Raw genomic sequence first — 14,243 nt, forward strand, 5'->3', positions numbered from 1 at the left:
GTACAGCCTACATGTACAAGTTTATTAGACCTATGCCACACAGAGCTCACAGTAAACTAAACAAAATTCTGAAGTCTTACTGTGTGTAGACACCTTAAGGGACTATTGTCAGCCATGAATAATTAGACATTTGGTACTCTCTAACCATTAGTGGCAGCAGGGCAGCAAATGTGGGAATGAGTCAAAATAAACTCGAGTGTGCGTGCTTATGGTAATGAAGGAATATGTCAGCCAGTGCAATGCTGTGGCTTACTGAGCTAAATCTCTCCGTTTGGACAAGACTTTTCCATCTTTATTCTCTAAGACGTTCTTAAAAGCCACAGTAACTGGCCATTAACATTTTTCTGCCAACATTAATCCGGTTCTGTCAAAATAAACAAGACAAATACATTTTACAGCGTGATAAAAACGAATGCATCCTTTAATAAAAACTCATATACGTGGCAGACAAGCATTAACAAGTGAGCGTGCAGAATTCACAGACAGCGTGGCATGCATGCACACACACCATAAATACACCAATGAGGTCTGACATCTCAAAGCCCCGATGGCTTTCTTCCATCCAAGAAACAAAATCACTGGCCAAAGCAGGGCTGAGAGCTTTAACATTTTGGAGAGACTGCAACTCACAACAACACCATAACTCTTGCACTAGGTATTAAAGTCAGTTGTTCAGTGTGTGAACTTTTCCATAGAACCATAAGCTCATTCGTTCACCCCTCGTTTGTAGCACATCTAGCCCCAAACTCCCTGACGCATGAAAACTGGCTCTCTACCCAGACGAGGGAGCTTCTTTTCACCAAAGCTCTGCTCGCCCTCCAAAACCAATACAGCAGGCCGCCCGAGGACCAGGCCGCTGCTCTGTGAGTTGAATCTCTGGCCACCGTCTCGCTTGCATTTAATCTCACTGGAGCGATGATCACAAACATCTGTAAGTGGGATGCTCAGCTTTTCTATCTGCTGTTCAAGAGAGCTATCAGCAGAAAACAGCGCCTGGCTCCTTCTCTGTCAGCGGGGAAAATGCTGCGAACAGCTGGACGTCCAACCAAGCGAGCACTGGAATGTAGATTAGGTCTGAGTGCGACTCAGAAAAGAGAAAATCTGCTCTAGCTGGTGACCAGATTGAAACCAAGTGAACCTTATCTAAGGCTTGTTTCAAGACAATGAATTCAATAATGAGCAACAAACAGTGACATGAAATGAATTTTTAATAATTCACTGCACACTCTATAATTAGCATGAAAATGGTAAAACAACATCCTCGGTATTTGTTTTTATCTAAGCTCTCGGCATCTATTTATTTTCATTTCTCATCAGGCTGAGGAAGTGAACCCAGCAACGGGATTGTTTTTATTTGTTGTTCAATGTCAGAAAAGAAAATGAGGACTAAGTAATCAACCAGTTTCTCCAGTTTTCTTACCTTTAAACTTTCTATAAAATATTATCTTTAATAAAACAATACATTACCAATAATTCCATTTTTACCAAACATTACATTTAATGTATCCCAAATGATCTTTTCTACACTAATTATTGCAGGAGACGTGTTTTATTTACTTTTGCACTTAATTTAAACAGACCAAATTATTGAAAATAAAAGAAGCCACAAGATCAATAACCACTTTGTTGGGTACACCTTAGGTACATGCCTTCAGAACTGCCTCAATTCTTCATGGTGTTTTTCAGCAACGAGGTGCTGGAGACATTCCTCAGAGATTTAAATCCATGTTCAAGAAACCCGTTTGATCTGAGCTCTGTGACATGGTGCATTATCCTGCTGAAAGCAACCATCAGAAGATGGGTGCACTGTGGTCATAAAGGGATCTGCATGGTTACCAAGCCATCATGGCATTAAACAACGCTCAGCTAGAAATAAGGAGCCCAAAGTGTGCCATTCTTGGGATGGGTCCATACTTTAATGGTATTTGTCCAAACTCTGAATGTTTCAGTGGAAAAGGTCAAAGTCTTACATTGTCCAACTTTGATGAATCTGTGTGAACTGTAGCATCAGTTTGCTGTTCTTAGCTGACAGGAGCAGCACCTGGTGTGGTCTTTTGTAGCTCATCTGCCTCAAGATTCACCGTGTTGTGCATTCAGAGATGCTGTTCTGCATACCTTGACTATAAAAAGTGGTTCCTTGAGTTTCTATTGCCTTCCTATCAGCTCGACACAGTCTGGCCATTCTCCTCTGACCTCTGGCATCAATAAGGCATTTTTACCCAGAGAACTGCTGCTCACTGGATATTTTCTCCATTTCGGACCTTTCTCTGCAAACCCCAGTAATGGCTGTGTGGGAAAATCCCAGCAGTTCAGCACTTTCTGAAATGCTCAGACCAGCCCATCTGGCACCATCAGTCATGCCACGTTCTAAGTCACTTAAATCACTTTTCTTCCCCATTCTGATTCTCAGTTTGAATTTCATCCTGCATGTTTACATGCACTGCGTTACTAGATTAACAGATATTTAAGTAAATAAGCAGATGAACAAATGTACCTAATAAAGTGGCAGGTGACCCAACTTGTATTTTGAGCCTAAAGCCAGTTTTGAATGTCACAAAGTCTCTCTATTAACCTAGTCTAATCATCAGTGTAACCCATGCTGAACACCTAACCTGCTGTTTGAGTTTAAAATCAGCACCAGCGTTTCATTAATACTCGTCCTGTTAATATGCTTTAAGAGTGGCCCCTATATAGAGTGGGATAGATTGTTAGCAGCTGCACTAACTTATGAGAAAACCAGCTGAGCCACAGATAACACACTGGTTCTAGTCCTGGCCAACATTCAGGAGAACACCTGACTTTAAGGGGAAACAGTTGCCTTGATACTGGAAAGCAGAACAGTTCACGTCACTGTCCCACTTCCAAAAAGAACAAAACGCACAGTCCAAGGCAAGGATCAGCTATGTTCTATAACACGCTGACACCTGCAACAGGGAACAGCAGTTGTTTTCCCAGACCCCATTCGGAGTAGGCCGCCAATCCCACCTTTAGGCGGCAGCATGGGCCCTGGCCTGTGCAGAAAGACAGGGAAATGTAGCAGCAGTGTTTGAAGTGTGAAATATAAGTAGAGTAAAGTATAAGTACAATTAAATGCACGTGCCTTCAATTAATTGCCCCTTTGGGATAAATAAAGTCTTTCTGATTCTGATTCAACCCAACCAATCACAGCCATATTAGTGCCAATGTCCCACAGCAAACACATGGGAGTCAACTGCAGGTGATACCAGTCTGCCATATTACACTCAGATTGGTGACTTCAGCACAACAGCACAAACGGTTGCTGCAGGAATTCACATGTGTTGAGTAACTATGTAGAAAATGCATGTATTGTTTAGATTTCTATGCTTCATCCTGATAACAATACAACGCTTTTACTGCAGCAAACAGAACAGGGGGCAGAAAATTGATTTCACTTTCATTTTACTTTATTTTCTGGGTGCTCTTCACTTTGGGACAATGCCAGACTTAAATGAGCTTCTGGAGTAACATATTCAAATGTATCAAGTTTAAAGTCACAGAGCTTTTAACGTGGCAGCTTTAGAACAGCAGCACTGAGCATGCACTCAGGGGGGAAGTATGAATAAATATTGCTTTCTTGCCTTATTTGTGACATGTTATTATTGTTTTGGATTTTTCATAGTGTGACGTGTTCCTCTCAGCTGAAGCACAGGGCGCACTGTGCGTCGCTATGTGTGACCGCAAACAGAGCCTGGAACAGACAGCCTGGGTTAGCAACGACCACAAACTATGATATCCATTACTTCTGATTTTAGGTTGTATTAAGCCAGCTAACACAAGGAAACCCTGCCTGTGAACTTGCCCCTCAGGGCTTGTGCTGCACAGTCTGAGCTTTGTTTGGAGCATTAACAATGAGGACATCTTTTTTCTCTTCTACACACAAAAATGTCAAGAAACAAAAAATGCTACAAAAACAGCAAAGTGAATGGGATTAAATTTAAGCAACACTGCAATAAGTCACCAAATAGAAAGAAACACAAACTGTTATATTCCTCTGAGCTGCTGCTGCTGATTTTTGTGTGTCAGTTCACTACTGGGGAGAAATAAAATGGCAATTTGCTCTGATTATCTGACTGTAATAATATCCATCCATCCATCCATCCATCCATCCATCCATCCATCTTCATCCGCTTTATCCGGGGCCGGGTCGCGGGGGCAGCAGCCTAAGCAGAGAGCCCCAGACCTCCCTCTCCCCTGCCACCTCCTCCAGCTTATCCAGGGGAACACCAAGGCGTTCCCAGACCAGCCGAGAGATATAATCTCTCCAGCGTGTCCTGGGTCTGCCCCGGGGCCTCCTCCCGGTGGGACAGGCCAGGAACACCAACCCCAGGAGGCACCCAGGAGGCATCCTTGTCAGATGCCCGAACCACCTCAGCTGTAATAATAGTTTTTAAAAATATGACTGGTATTTAGTTGAGGTAAGTATACTTTTCACTTTTTGTTGATGCAGAAATTAACAGCCATAAGGTGCTGGTAACAGAAACAAGAATGGTTAGAACATTTATAGCTTAAAAACCTGGAAAAACTGAACTGGCACAGAAAAATCTGCTTTGTTTCATTAGTTTTTAATGGGCAAAACCTGTATGTCATTATCATCAGGCCTGATGAAGCTGTAGGCAAAACACACAGCTCATTATGATCCAACAATATAAAAAGGATTCTTTTCCAGCAAGGTTGTCATGGCTCTTGAGTCATAATGATGTGACATTTTCAGCTCCTGTGATTAAAAAAAGAGTGCTATCCTTGATAGATTTGACATTTCCTTATTCACAGTGTCATACAAAGAGAACAATGGAGTTAAAGAATCAGCTCATCAACTTGGTTATCTGCTTATGACTGAATTACAGCAAGTACTGACTGCTCAGCCTATAAAAAATAATAACCACACAGTTATTTATGGCTGTTGCCAAATTTACAAGCCTGCAGTAACTTTTAGAAGTTTGTAGACATCTGGTTTTTAAATACTGGGCAACAGATAACTTGTCCAGTTATCTGTTGCCCAGTATTTTTACACACAAATCTTAGCAGAAAGAGATGTTTTAAAGACAACCTAAATGCGGCACACAAGGAGACAGATAAGCCAGCAGCAGGCACTGAAGTTGATCTCACTACTGTGTTTGTCCCTTTTGGAGAATTTTAATGCAAATATCTGATGAATAACATTTTTACAGTAACTTTGATGTTAATTGTACCAACAGCCAATCATCGTCCAAACTGGTGATGGTCATAGCAACAAAGCTGAGGCTTTAAATCAGGGGTGGGGAACTTCAGGCCTCAAGCCCCGGTGTCCTGCAGGTTTTAGATCTCACTCTGGGTCAACACACCTGAATCAAATGATTAGTTCATTACCAGGCCTCTGGAGAACTACAAGACATGTTGAGGAGGTAATTTAGCCATTTTCATCAGCTGTGTTGGATCAAGGCCACCTCTAAAACCTGCTGGACACCGTCCCTCAAGGCCTGGAGTTTCCCCACCCCTGCTTTAAATGGTCTTTTCACAAACCAGTGGCTGTTGTCATGTTAGCTATGTCCATCCTGTATATACAGAATAGGTTCATATAGCTGGCAAACAAAAATCAAGGACTATTTATACACGAGGAAACGATTAGGGTGGAGCAGAAAACAAAGGAAAGAAAACAACCAAAGACGTGCACATAAAGGGATTCACAAAATAAAATGGAAAATGTCATGGCACAAAAACAGCAGGAATACAGAAGGGGCAAGAAATGCAATAAAACACAAAGTTAATAATAAATATAAGTTAATAATGAGAAAGGAAAGTGTTAAACTGAATCGCATCAGTGGTACTAATCACAGTGAAATTTCAAACTAAACATTCAGTGTTTTTGGAATTGTTAAACTGATGATTTCATCTTCAGCTGCATGTGGTCTTCAGCTCTTATTTCAATTCTCTCTACAGGGAAGTGATTTATAGCCAGGCTACCTGCTTGGCACAGTTGGAGTGCGCTCGCTGGCCAGGTTACGCTGTCAGATTCATCACTTTGTGTTTTCCTGTCACTCCGACACGAAAGAAGTTCATTACTTTTCATTAGTTGTATCGAATTGTTTTTCATTTTTCATTTGCAGCCGGTCGAGAGGAGAACCCCTAAAGGCCACAGCACTCAGGATGTTGTAACACATACTCAACATGAGCTGCACTGACAATCCCTCGAGGACTCCAGGCAGGGCCAGGGAGGTCCGGGCAGCCCATTTCCATGTCCTTGTAAGAGCTTTGATTCAACATTGTGATAAATGCCTCAATTAACATTCAAGTCCATTAAGGCTTTGACATTTTTACTTCATCTGGACATTCACGGTTTACAAAGACACTCGCTCCCGGCCAGCGATCCTCTTGAAACACAGTCCTGCTTGTGAATCTGAAATAACACCTGCATTAAAAGCGCCCTGGTTTTAGTGTCCTGTGTGTTTTTGATGAGTGCTTTTAGGCTCCAGTAACAAAAGATAAAGATTTAACAAGAGGGGAAGTGTGCAGAGGAGTCGCTGAAAGGTTTGCTCTCAGAGCACCTTTGCAGTTTTTTCAAGAGACTCACTAAAGCTCAAAATAGGCTCAGTGCAAACGGTAGGTGACTTAATATACGCACACTCAAACTGTACAAACACAGAAATGCACAACACATGCACATACACACACACACACTAACCATGTACCCATCCATATCCACCCACACACAGTCACACTGGAATGATTTTTAATAGCAGCACCTGCAGTATTCAATGGTAGATTTGCAATAAGAACATCCTATATACATTCATTTTGAGTTGGGTTCACCAACCTTCCATGAAAACAAATTCCCATGGTACCAAGAAGCTAATTTAGGCCACTGCTGTCAAAGTTTTTTTGGCGTAGAACTTGTAAAATGGAGCAGTGTCATGTACAGATCACCACGCCTATAGGATAAGAAAAGTTTATTACACTCGTACATATTTAATCAAATCAGGCACAACCTTTGGTGATATTGGGTTAATACTATCCCAATAGCCTTTCTGGTGTTTGCCATTTACTGCAAAAGGACAATAAACCTGTGATATGCACAAATTCTGCAGTGCAAACACAGCTACAAACTGACTTTATAATATCAATATAAAATGACTCACTGTACTATAGAGCAGCATTAGCTGTTAACTTCCGTTTATGTCTTTGTCGCACAATAATAACATGAGTGGTTAGCCTGAACATAATGACAGAGTTTGTTGCTTCTTTATGTTTACGGTTTTAGGTAATTTTGGAATATTTCGAACTGTTTTCATCCCTGCATTTGAAATGGTGTACATTTAAGTATATGGCTGTGCCAAAGCCTGTGTGCTGTTATGAGTAAAGGGCCTGCATACACTGTACTTGCTGCACCACTTTGCCAATATATTCAATACAAAACATTTTTCATGCCATTAAAAAAAAAGTCCTGGAAATGTCCTTGGAGAGGAGAGCCTCCAAGCTGTCAATGAGCAGCGTAGTTGCTGTTTTTGTGTGGTCAGGGGCTTTCCAACCTCTCCATCACTGACAAAGCCTCAGTTTTACTCTATAAACAGAGAAGTGTTTACATTTGTTTCTAGGGCTGGAAGTTGTATCACTGATTGCTTTAAATAGGCTGCGTTAATGATGCTTGAGTTCATTTGAATGACCCACTGACAGGGTTTGCTCAACTTTGTAAAAGGAAAACGTAATAATTCATGACCAGAAGCAATCAGCTTAAAAACTAATGAGATATTTACGATTTTTTGGCTTCTCGTGACTTCGACCGCTCAAACACAAAGCACAACATAAATGTTTATGTGAAAAATATAAATTTAGAAAGAAGCAGAAGTCAGCTGTGCACAATTGTATTTTTCATCAGTCACAATCAGTCAGATTACAAATGTTTATGATCACAGATTACACATTTTGACCCAAAATTTTTTTTTTTTTAACCCTATCAACACCATTGTAAAACTATTGTATCAATTTGCTCTCAGGAATGTGTAAATGTTTTGTTTTTGTTTTGTTTAGTATAAATTAAAATGAACTTAAATGTGTTTTGGTCTAAGTAACCAAACTGAAAAACAGACCCGACTTGCAGATTAAATTTAATAACATAAAGGTACTGAAGTGTCTCCCTGTTGGATATTACCTTCCATCTGGCTCTTGAAAAATCTCTGCTGACAACGCAGCTACATGAACACTACGAGTGCAATCAAAAAAGTTTCAAGGCCTAGTCTGACAGCTATGTTATCACAGTGCTCATGAATATAGACAGCATTGCCTGCTCTCGTAACTGTGACTGACACGTGTAACCACGTTCCTCCCTTTGACTCTGGTGGTGTTTGCAGCCCACGAACTGTACATTCATAATAGCACAGAATCAACCAATGATGGCCGCATAGCACATATGAGACCTTTTTCACACGGCAGTGTAAAGAAAGCTTTGTGCTCTTCTGTGAATCAATGTTGAAGGTGCCTAAAAGAGCTGCATAGACCCTGCTGAGGGCAGTGAATGAGAAGTCCTCTAACAGCTCCAAATGCTGCTGTTGAATTCTTCCTGACTTTGAATGGAAGTTCTTAGTGATGACTTTACAATGGCATCCAGCTGGAAAAGGAACGAAATAAAACTGAGAAGCATATGATCTTTACAAAATGGAAAATGAATGAGCCAGCTCCCCCAGAGCTAATGCATCCGTGTGAGGAAAAACATACGATTTTATTTCTAAGCTGCTCTGGTTACTGAGAAAAATCTAAAGACAGGGCACCGATTCCCCCAATCGAACGTTATGACAGGGAAATGTTTTACCCGTTGATGCCTAACTTGAATGACTCCGCTGAGAAATCTCAACTTGGACTCATCGAATTTTAACAGAAAGAACAGGATATAATGTGGAGCTGAAAAATAGTGACCAGGAAAGAGGCTTTAACAAAACTCGAACCTGGGCTGAAATTGAGGGAATTGTAGGATCCAGAGGTTGTTGATCAATTCAGACCCTCAGAATTTATCATTACTGAGGGTGAACCAAAGGCATACAGAAACCCAGTGCAAGAACTTAAAACTGATGGTTGTTTGATTTTTTTTGTGACTATTAAAAAAACATGACTGGACCATCTAAAGAAACTTTATTTATTCATGAAATGTTACCTTGGATTTCATTTCACATGTATGTCAGGTATGGTAACTTTGTAGCTAATGAGAGTAATAATAATAATGGATTGGATTTATATAGCGCTTTTCAAGGCACCCAAAGCGCTTTACAATGCCACTATTCATTCACTCTCACATTCACACACTGGTGGAGGCAGCTACGGTTGTAGCCACAGCTGCCCTGGGGCAGACTGACAGAAGCGAGGCTGCCATATCGCGCCATCGGCCCCTCTGGCCAACACCAGTAGGCGATAGGGTAAAGTGTCTTGCCCAAGGACACAACGACCAGGACAGAGAGCCCGGGGATCGAACCGGCGACCTTCCAGTTACAGATACGCTTCCCAACCCCCTGAGCCACGGTCACCCCGAAAAGTGGACCTAAGTAAATGGTAATGGTAAATGGCCTGTATTTATATAGCGCCTTACTAGTCCCTAAGGACCCCAAAGCGCTTTACATATCCAGTCATCCACCCATTCACACACACATTCACACACTGGTGATGGCAAGCTACATTGTAGCCACAGCCACCCCGGGGCGCACTGACAGAGGCGAGGCTGCCGGACACTGGCGCCACCGGGCCCTCTGACCACCATCAGTAGGCAACGGGTGAAGTGTCTTGCCCAAGGACACAACGACCGAGACTATCCAAGCCGGGGCTCGAACCGGCAACCTTCCGATTACAAGGCGAACTCCCAACTCTTGAGCCACGATCGCCCCAGATGAGGTCCCTCAGTAGGGAGTGCCACACAATGCAATGTAACAAAGCTGGTGATTGGAACACCCTTACTGATTGGGCTTTGCGATTGGCTTCAATCAGGACAATTATGAAGCTGTGGTGGAGAGGAGGTCATTAAACAAACTGTTATCCCCTGACTGGACAAGCAGATGATCATCTTCTCTAACAGGCAACTTCAGCTCCACTGCTACAACACAGTAATGTAACCCATTATTGTGCTAAAATCAGTAATCACATCACGGTTACAAGGCTAGATTATTACCTGTGTTGCAAAGTTGACTTAATTATCTGCAGGATGGGTGGATAGAAACAAAAATCCGTGCACATACAATCAGCTCACTGGGAGGAGGAGCAATCTACAACTTTCGAAGACTTGAGGCATTAGTTTTGTTTTTACTGGACGTCACCACATTAAAGTAACTACATACAGTGTATATATATATATATATATATATATATATATATATATATATATATACACAGTGGAACCCCGACTTACAAAATTAATTCGTTCGTAAGTCAAAATTTTCATAAGTCGAAGCACCTTTTTCCATCGCCTTTTGAGTGAGGCGATGCTGGCTGAAGACGAAGTTCTTGGTGGAGGAGGAGGTGGCAGAGGTGGTGGAGGCTGAAGAAAGCATACGTATGCATACATACATACGCGTACATGTACATAACATTATGGAATTTAATTCTAAACATTAAAACTAAAATTGACATTTACGTTAATGCACGATAGGCTAATTGCTAACTGCAACAACAATACGTCTTTCACGTGGAACAGTGAAACGCAAGTACGAAAGCCAAGGGGTTATCACATGATTCAGAAGGCATTCTGGGCATTCTGGGCTCAGCCAATCAGAGCCAGCGGATTTCATTACACAGGCATATTGCCGTTAAGTGCCTTTGTAACTTGAATTTTTCGTTAAATGGGGTCTTCATAAGCCGGTGTTCCACTGTACAAAGTTAGCAAAGAACCCAGAGTGATGTTAAAGCTCACTGTATGTTGAACCCTGCTAAACAGCCAGAACCTGATCTTCAGCAGGAAACAGTGATCTGGAGTCAGTGTTGTTATCATGGATTGGACACAGGTAGGACTCACACACAGCGCTCTGAATCATAGTGTAGTGTGTTTATTTACAGCGAATAACAAAAGTTTCCAAATGATCAGAGCAGCTGTGACACTCCCAGACTCGCCTGTGGCTCTCCACAGTTTTCAAAAGCTCAAGTAACAGGTACGGATCTCTCTCACAGGGAAGCGGAAACATAAACTCAAGCCAGGTTGCACTAACTGTTGCGAGACAAGGATCCAGTGAGGACTGAAGATCTGCCATTCCCACATTTAGAAGAGGGGTTTATATTGCTAACTAAAAATTAACAATATATTTTAGGCTGTGTAACACTCTAATGCTAAAGTCATGTCACATGTAGTGAATTGATGTCTCCAGGGATTATTTAATGAATGCAATGCATAAATTTTCTAAAAAGTAAGAATATGTAATATTTTGGAGTAACAACACCAGACCAATCCCCAGCTTCATTCGTTAAACGCACAGGTTCACAATTTTACTCTCTATAGGTAAATACACAAGCACTTCTAAAGCACTTTTCTACCCAAGCATATTCTACCTTAATTATCCACACACAGACACACTCTAATGGATGCAGCTTGGATATTTCAGTATCATGCCAGAGGACACATGTGGACTGGAGGAGAAAGTGCTCAAAATTCGGTTATTTTATTAGACTTAGCACCAGCAGTAGGACGCAGTAAGATGGTGTATGTGCACCGTCAGTTTAAAAAAACACTTTGCTCACTAAGCTTGTTAGCGGCAGCTTCGCATCCCAACCTTTCATCTAAATATGGATATTCTGGATCACGGACACAATCACAAGCAGTAGGAAAAATATCAAATGAAACTGTTTTAAAACGAAGGAATTTAGTAAATGAAGTGTTTATAGTTGGAGTTATCTGTGGTACACTGCATTTATGGCGTGAGTACTCAAAGTAAATGATCACAAATGAGTGAAAGTCAAGCCTATCACTTTTAGTCCTTCATGGCTTTCAGTGTTGAACATAAAGAGTTATTATTCGACATGATTCAATGATTTATTGAATCCACAATTCCATTGCACATGTACAATGACAATAAAATGCTATTTTATTCCATTCAACATGAAGCAGTCATCATTTCTGGGATGCCTGAGCATTCAGTATCAAGTACTGCAGAGGTTATTTGGTAACCATTAACGTGCATTACTGAGTGACCTAAGCCCCTCAGTAATATCCCTGCCTATATGATGTGCACATCAATTATCAAGCAATTAATATTTGGCTCAAACAGATGTCAGTCAAGCGAGACGAATACTTTGACCCTGATGAATAACACAGAGCTATAAACACACGGCGAGTGTGTCTGACCGTCCGACCATGAGCAGTCGTGTATGAACACATTTGCGAGGTGCTATAAATTTCAAGGACAGGGAACTAGTAAAAGGAGAGCTTTCATGACAATGACTGACTCATACATCAGCCTGTAGGATGGGTATAGATACTTACACTGCTCCATTTCACCTCAAGGAACCAAATAAGTACCCAGGTAGAAGACATTAGCAGATTTAATTTGGCCCATATGGAGGGAAAGTATCTGTTAAGGAGCTGGGAATACTTGATGAAAGATCTACTGGTACTATGCAAGGTGGCAGTGGTGGGAGGTGGCGGGGAGATCACAATCTCTTAATACAACCTTCCTGCAGAGTGAAAACAGCTCAGCTTAGAGAGTGATTTTATCTTCTGGTAAGGCTTATGGAGCTTATTTCAGTCAGGTCGGTTGGTGGAGAGATGGACTAAAGCTCTCAGAGTTCAGGCTTTTATTCCTCCTGGACCAACTAGTACTACAGTGAGTGCTCATCTTTCAAATTTGTGGAGTTTTGGATGAAAGTGGACATTAACTTGTAACAGTTATACAGTTTTACAGAGATGCTAGCACCTACTTTACACTAAAACTTTCAGTGTCTCTTAACCCTATAAATTCTGATGAACGAACAAACAAACAGTGCTTTGTTATAATACATCTGTATTAATGATAACTGTGATAATTAAAGAATTTTAATAAACACATGTCAACAATTCTCATCTTCCTAGTTTGTCTGTTTCTCTTTCAGTGGAGACTTTAGTGCACCCTCAGCTTCTCTGCACACTTTCTGGTTGACTAAAGTAAAGCGATTACCACTTTTCTGTTGCTGCAGCAACTTTTCTCACACAGCAGGAGAGACTCATTTCCCACAGCAAACTCACTAAACCTGACTGAGTGACAGAGCTGCAGTTAAGCTTGTTGAAAGAAGCACTGAAGTTGAGTGAACTGTTGAGAACTTAATTGCTAATTTAATAACCCATTTGTGGTCAGCTTGCTGCCTCTACTCTTCGAGCTAAGGTTAGCTGCTCTGTTAAAGAGAGCAACTGTGAGTTGTGTCTGTAATCTAAGGCTTCTGCAGGTTGTAGCTGGTCTGGTTGAATAACCACAGCTCTCCTTAGCTCCAAGGTATGTTGATTTTTTTTTTATAAGAAAAGTATGTTTTATGTTTTAAAGTATTTAATATGGTTAGCTTTGGTTAGCTAGCCATTTGTTTTTCCTAAGTCCTGTAGATATGTCCTGTATCACTGTAAAAATGGTTGACACCAATAATTACTAAGTTAAAATCTGATATCTTTGGCAGCTTGACTCCATTAAATTTCAAAATAATAGCAGACTGAGTCAGTGTTATTATCATTATTGTGGTGCTGATGTGATCTCCGTCTTGACCAAATCACAGGTTATTGTGCATGGGTGCAATAAGTCATGCCATGTCCATAAAGCGACATAACCTTTGTAACCATATTCCTGCTTCTGTTATGAAGTGATGTGAAGAAGACTCTAGTACATGTTTGTTTAGTTTGAAACATAAAGTTCCTAAAAACACAATAACCATGAGAAACAGAACCACGATCAGAAACACGATGATAGGTCTGACAAAGACAAAAGGGGAGGGCAGGGCTAGTTATACACCAAGGACTAACTGGTGATTGGAAACAGGAGAAGTGACGAGCAGAAATTAGAGGAAAAAACCAAACTTAAGCTTAACTTAAGTTGAAGAGTAATAGAATGATAAGGCATCAAAACAGGAACCCATAACTCAGCTTACCAAAACAGGAAAATCTAAACTTCAACAGCATCTAAAATCCCAGGATCATGACAGTTTCTCTCTCAGTTGCCAACTTTTAAATTAAAGCAGAAACCAAAAAACGTATCTCTCAAAAGTACTTTATAATATATACATTTTCTCCATCTCTCAAACCCTTAACTCTGTCCAAACCCATCTCAGCT

The sequence above is a fragment of the Astatotilapia calliptera genome, chromosome 11 (assembly GCF_964374335.1).
Source record: "Astatotilapia calliptera chromosome 11, fAstCal68.1, whole genome shotgun sequence".
NCBI classification, from domain to species: domain Eukaryota; kingdom Metazoa; phylum Chordata; class Actinopteri; order Cichliformes; family Cichlidae; genus Astatotilapia; species Astatotilapia calliptera.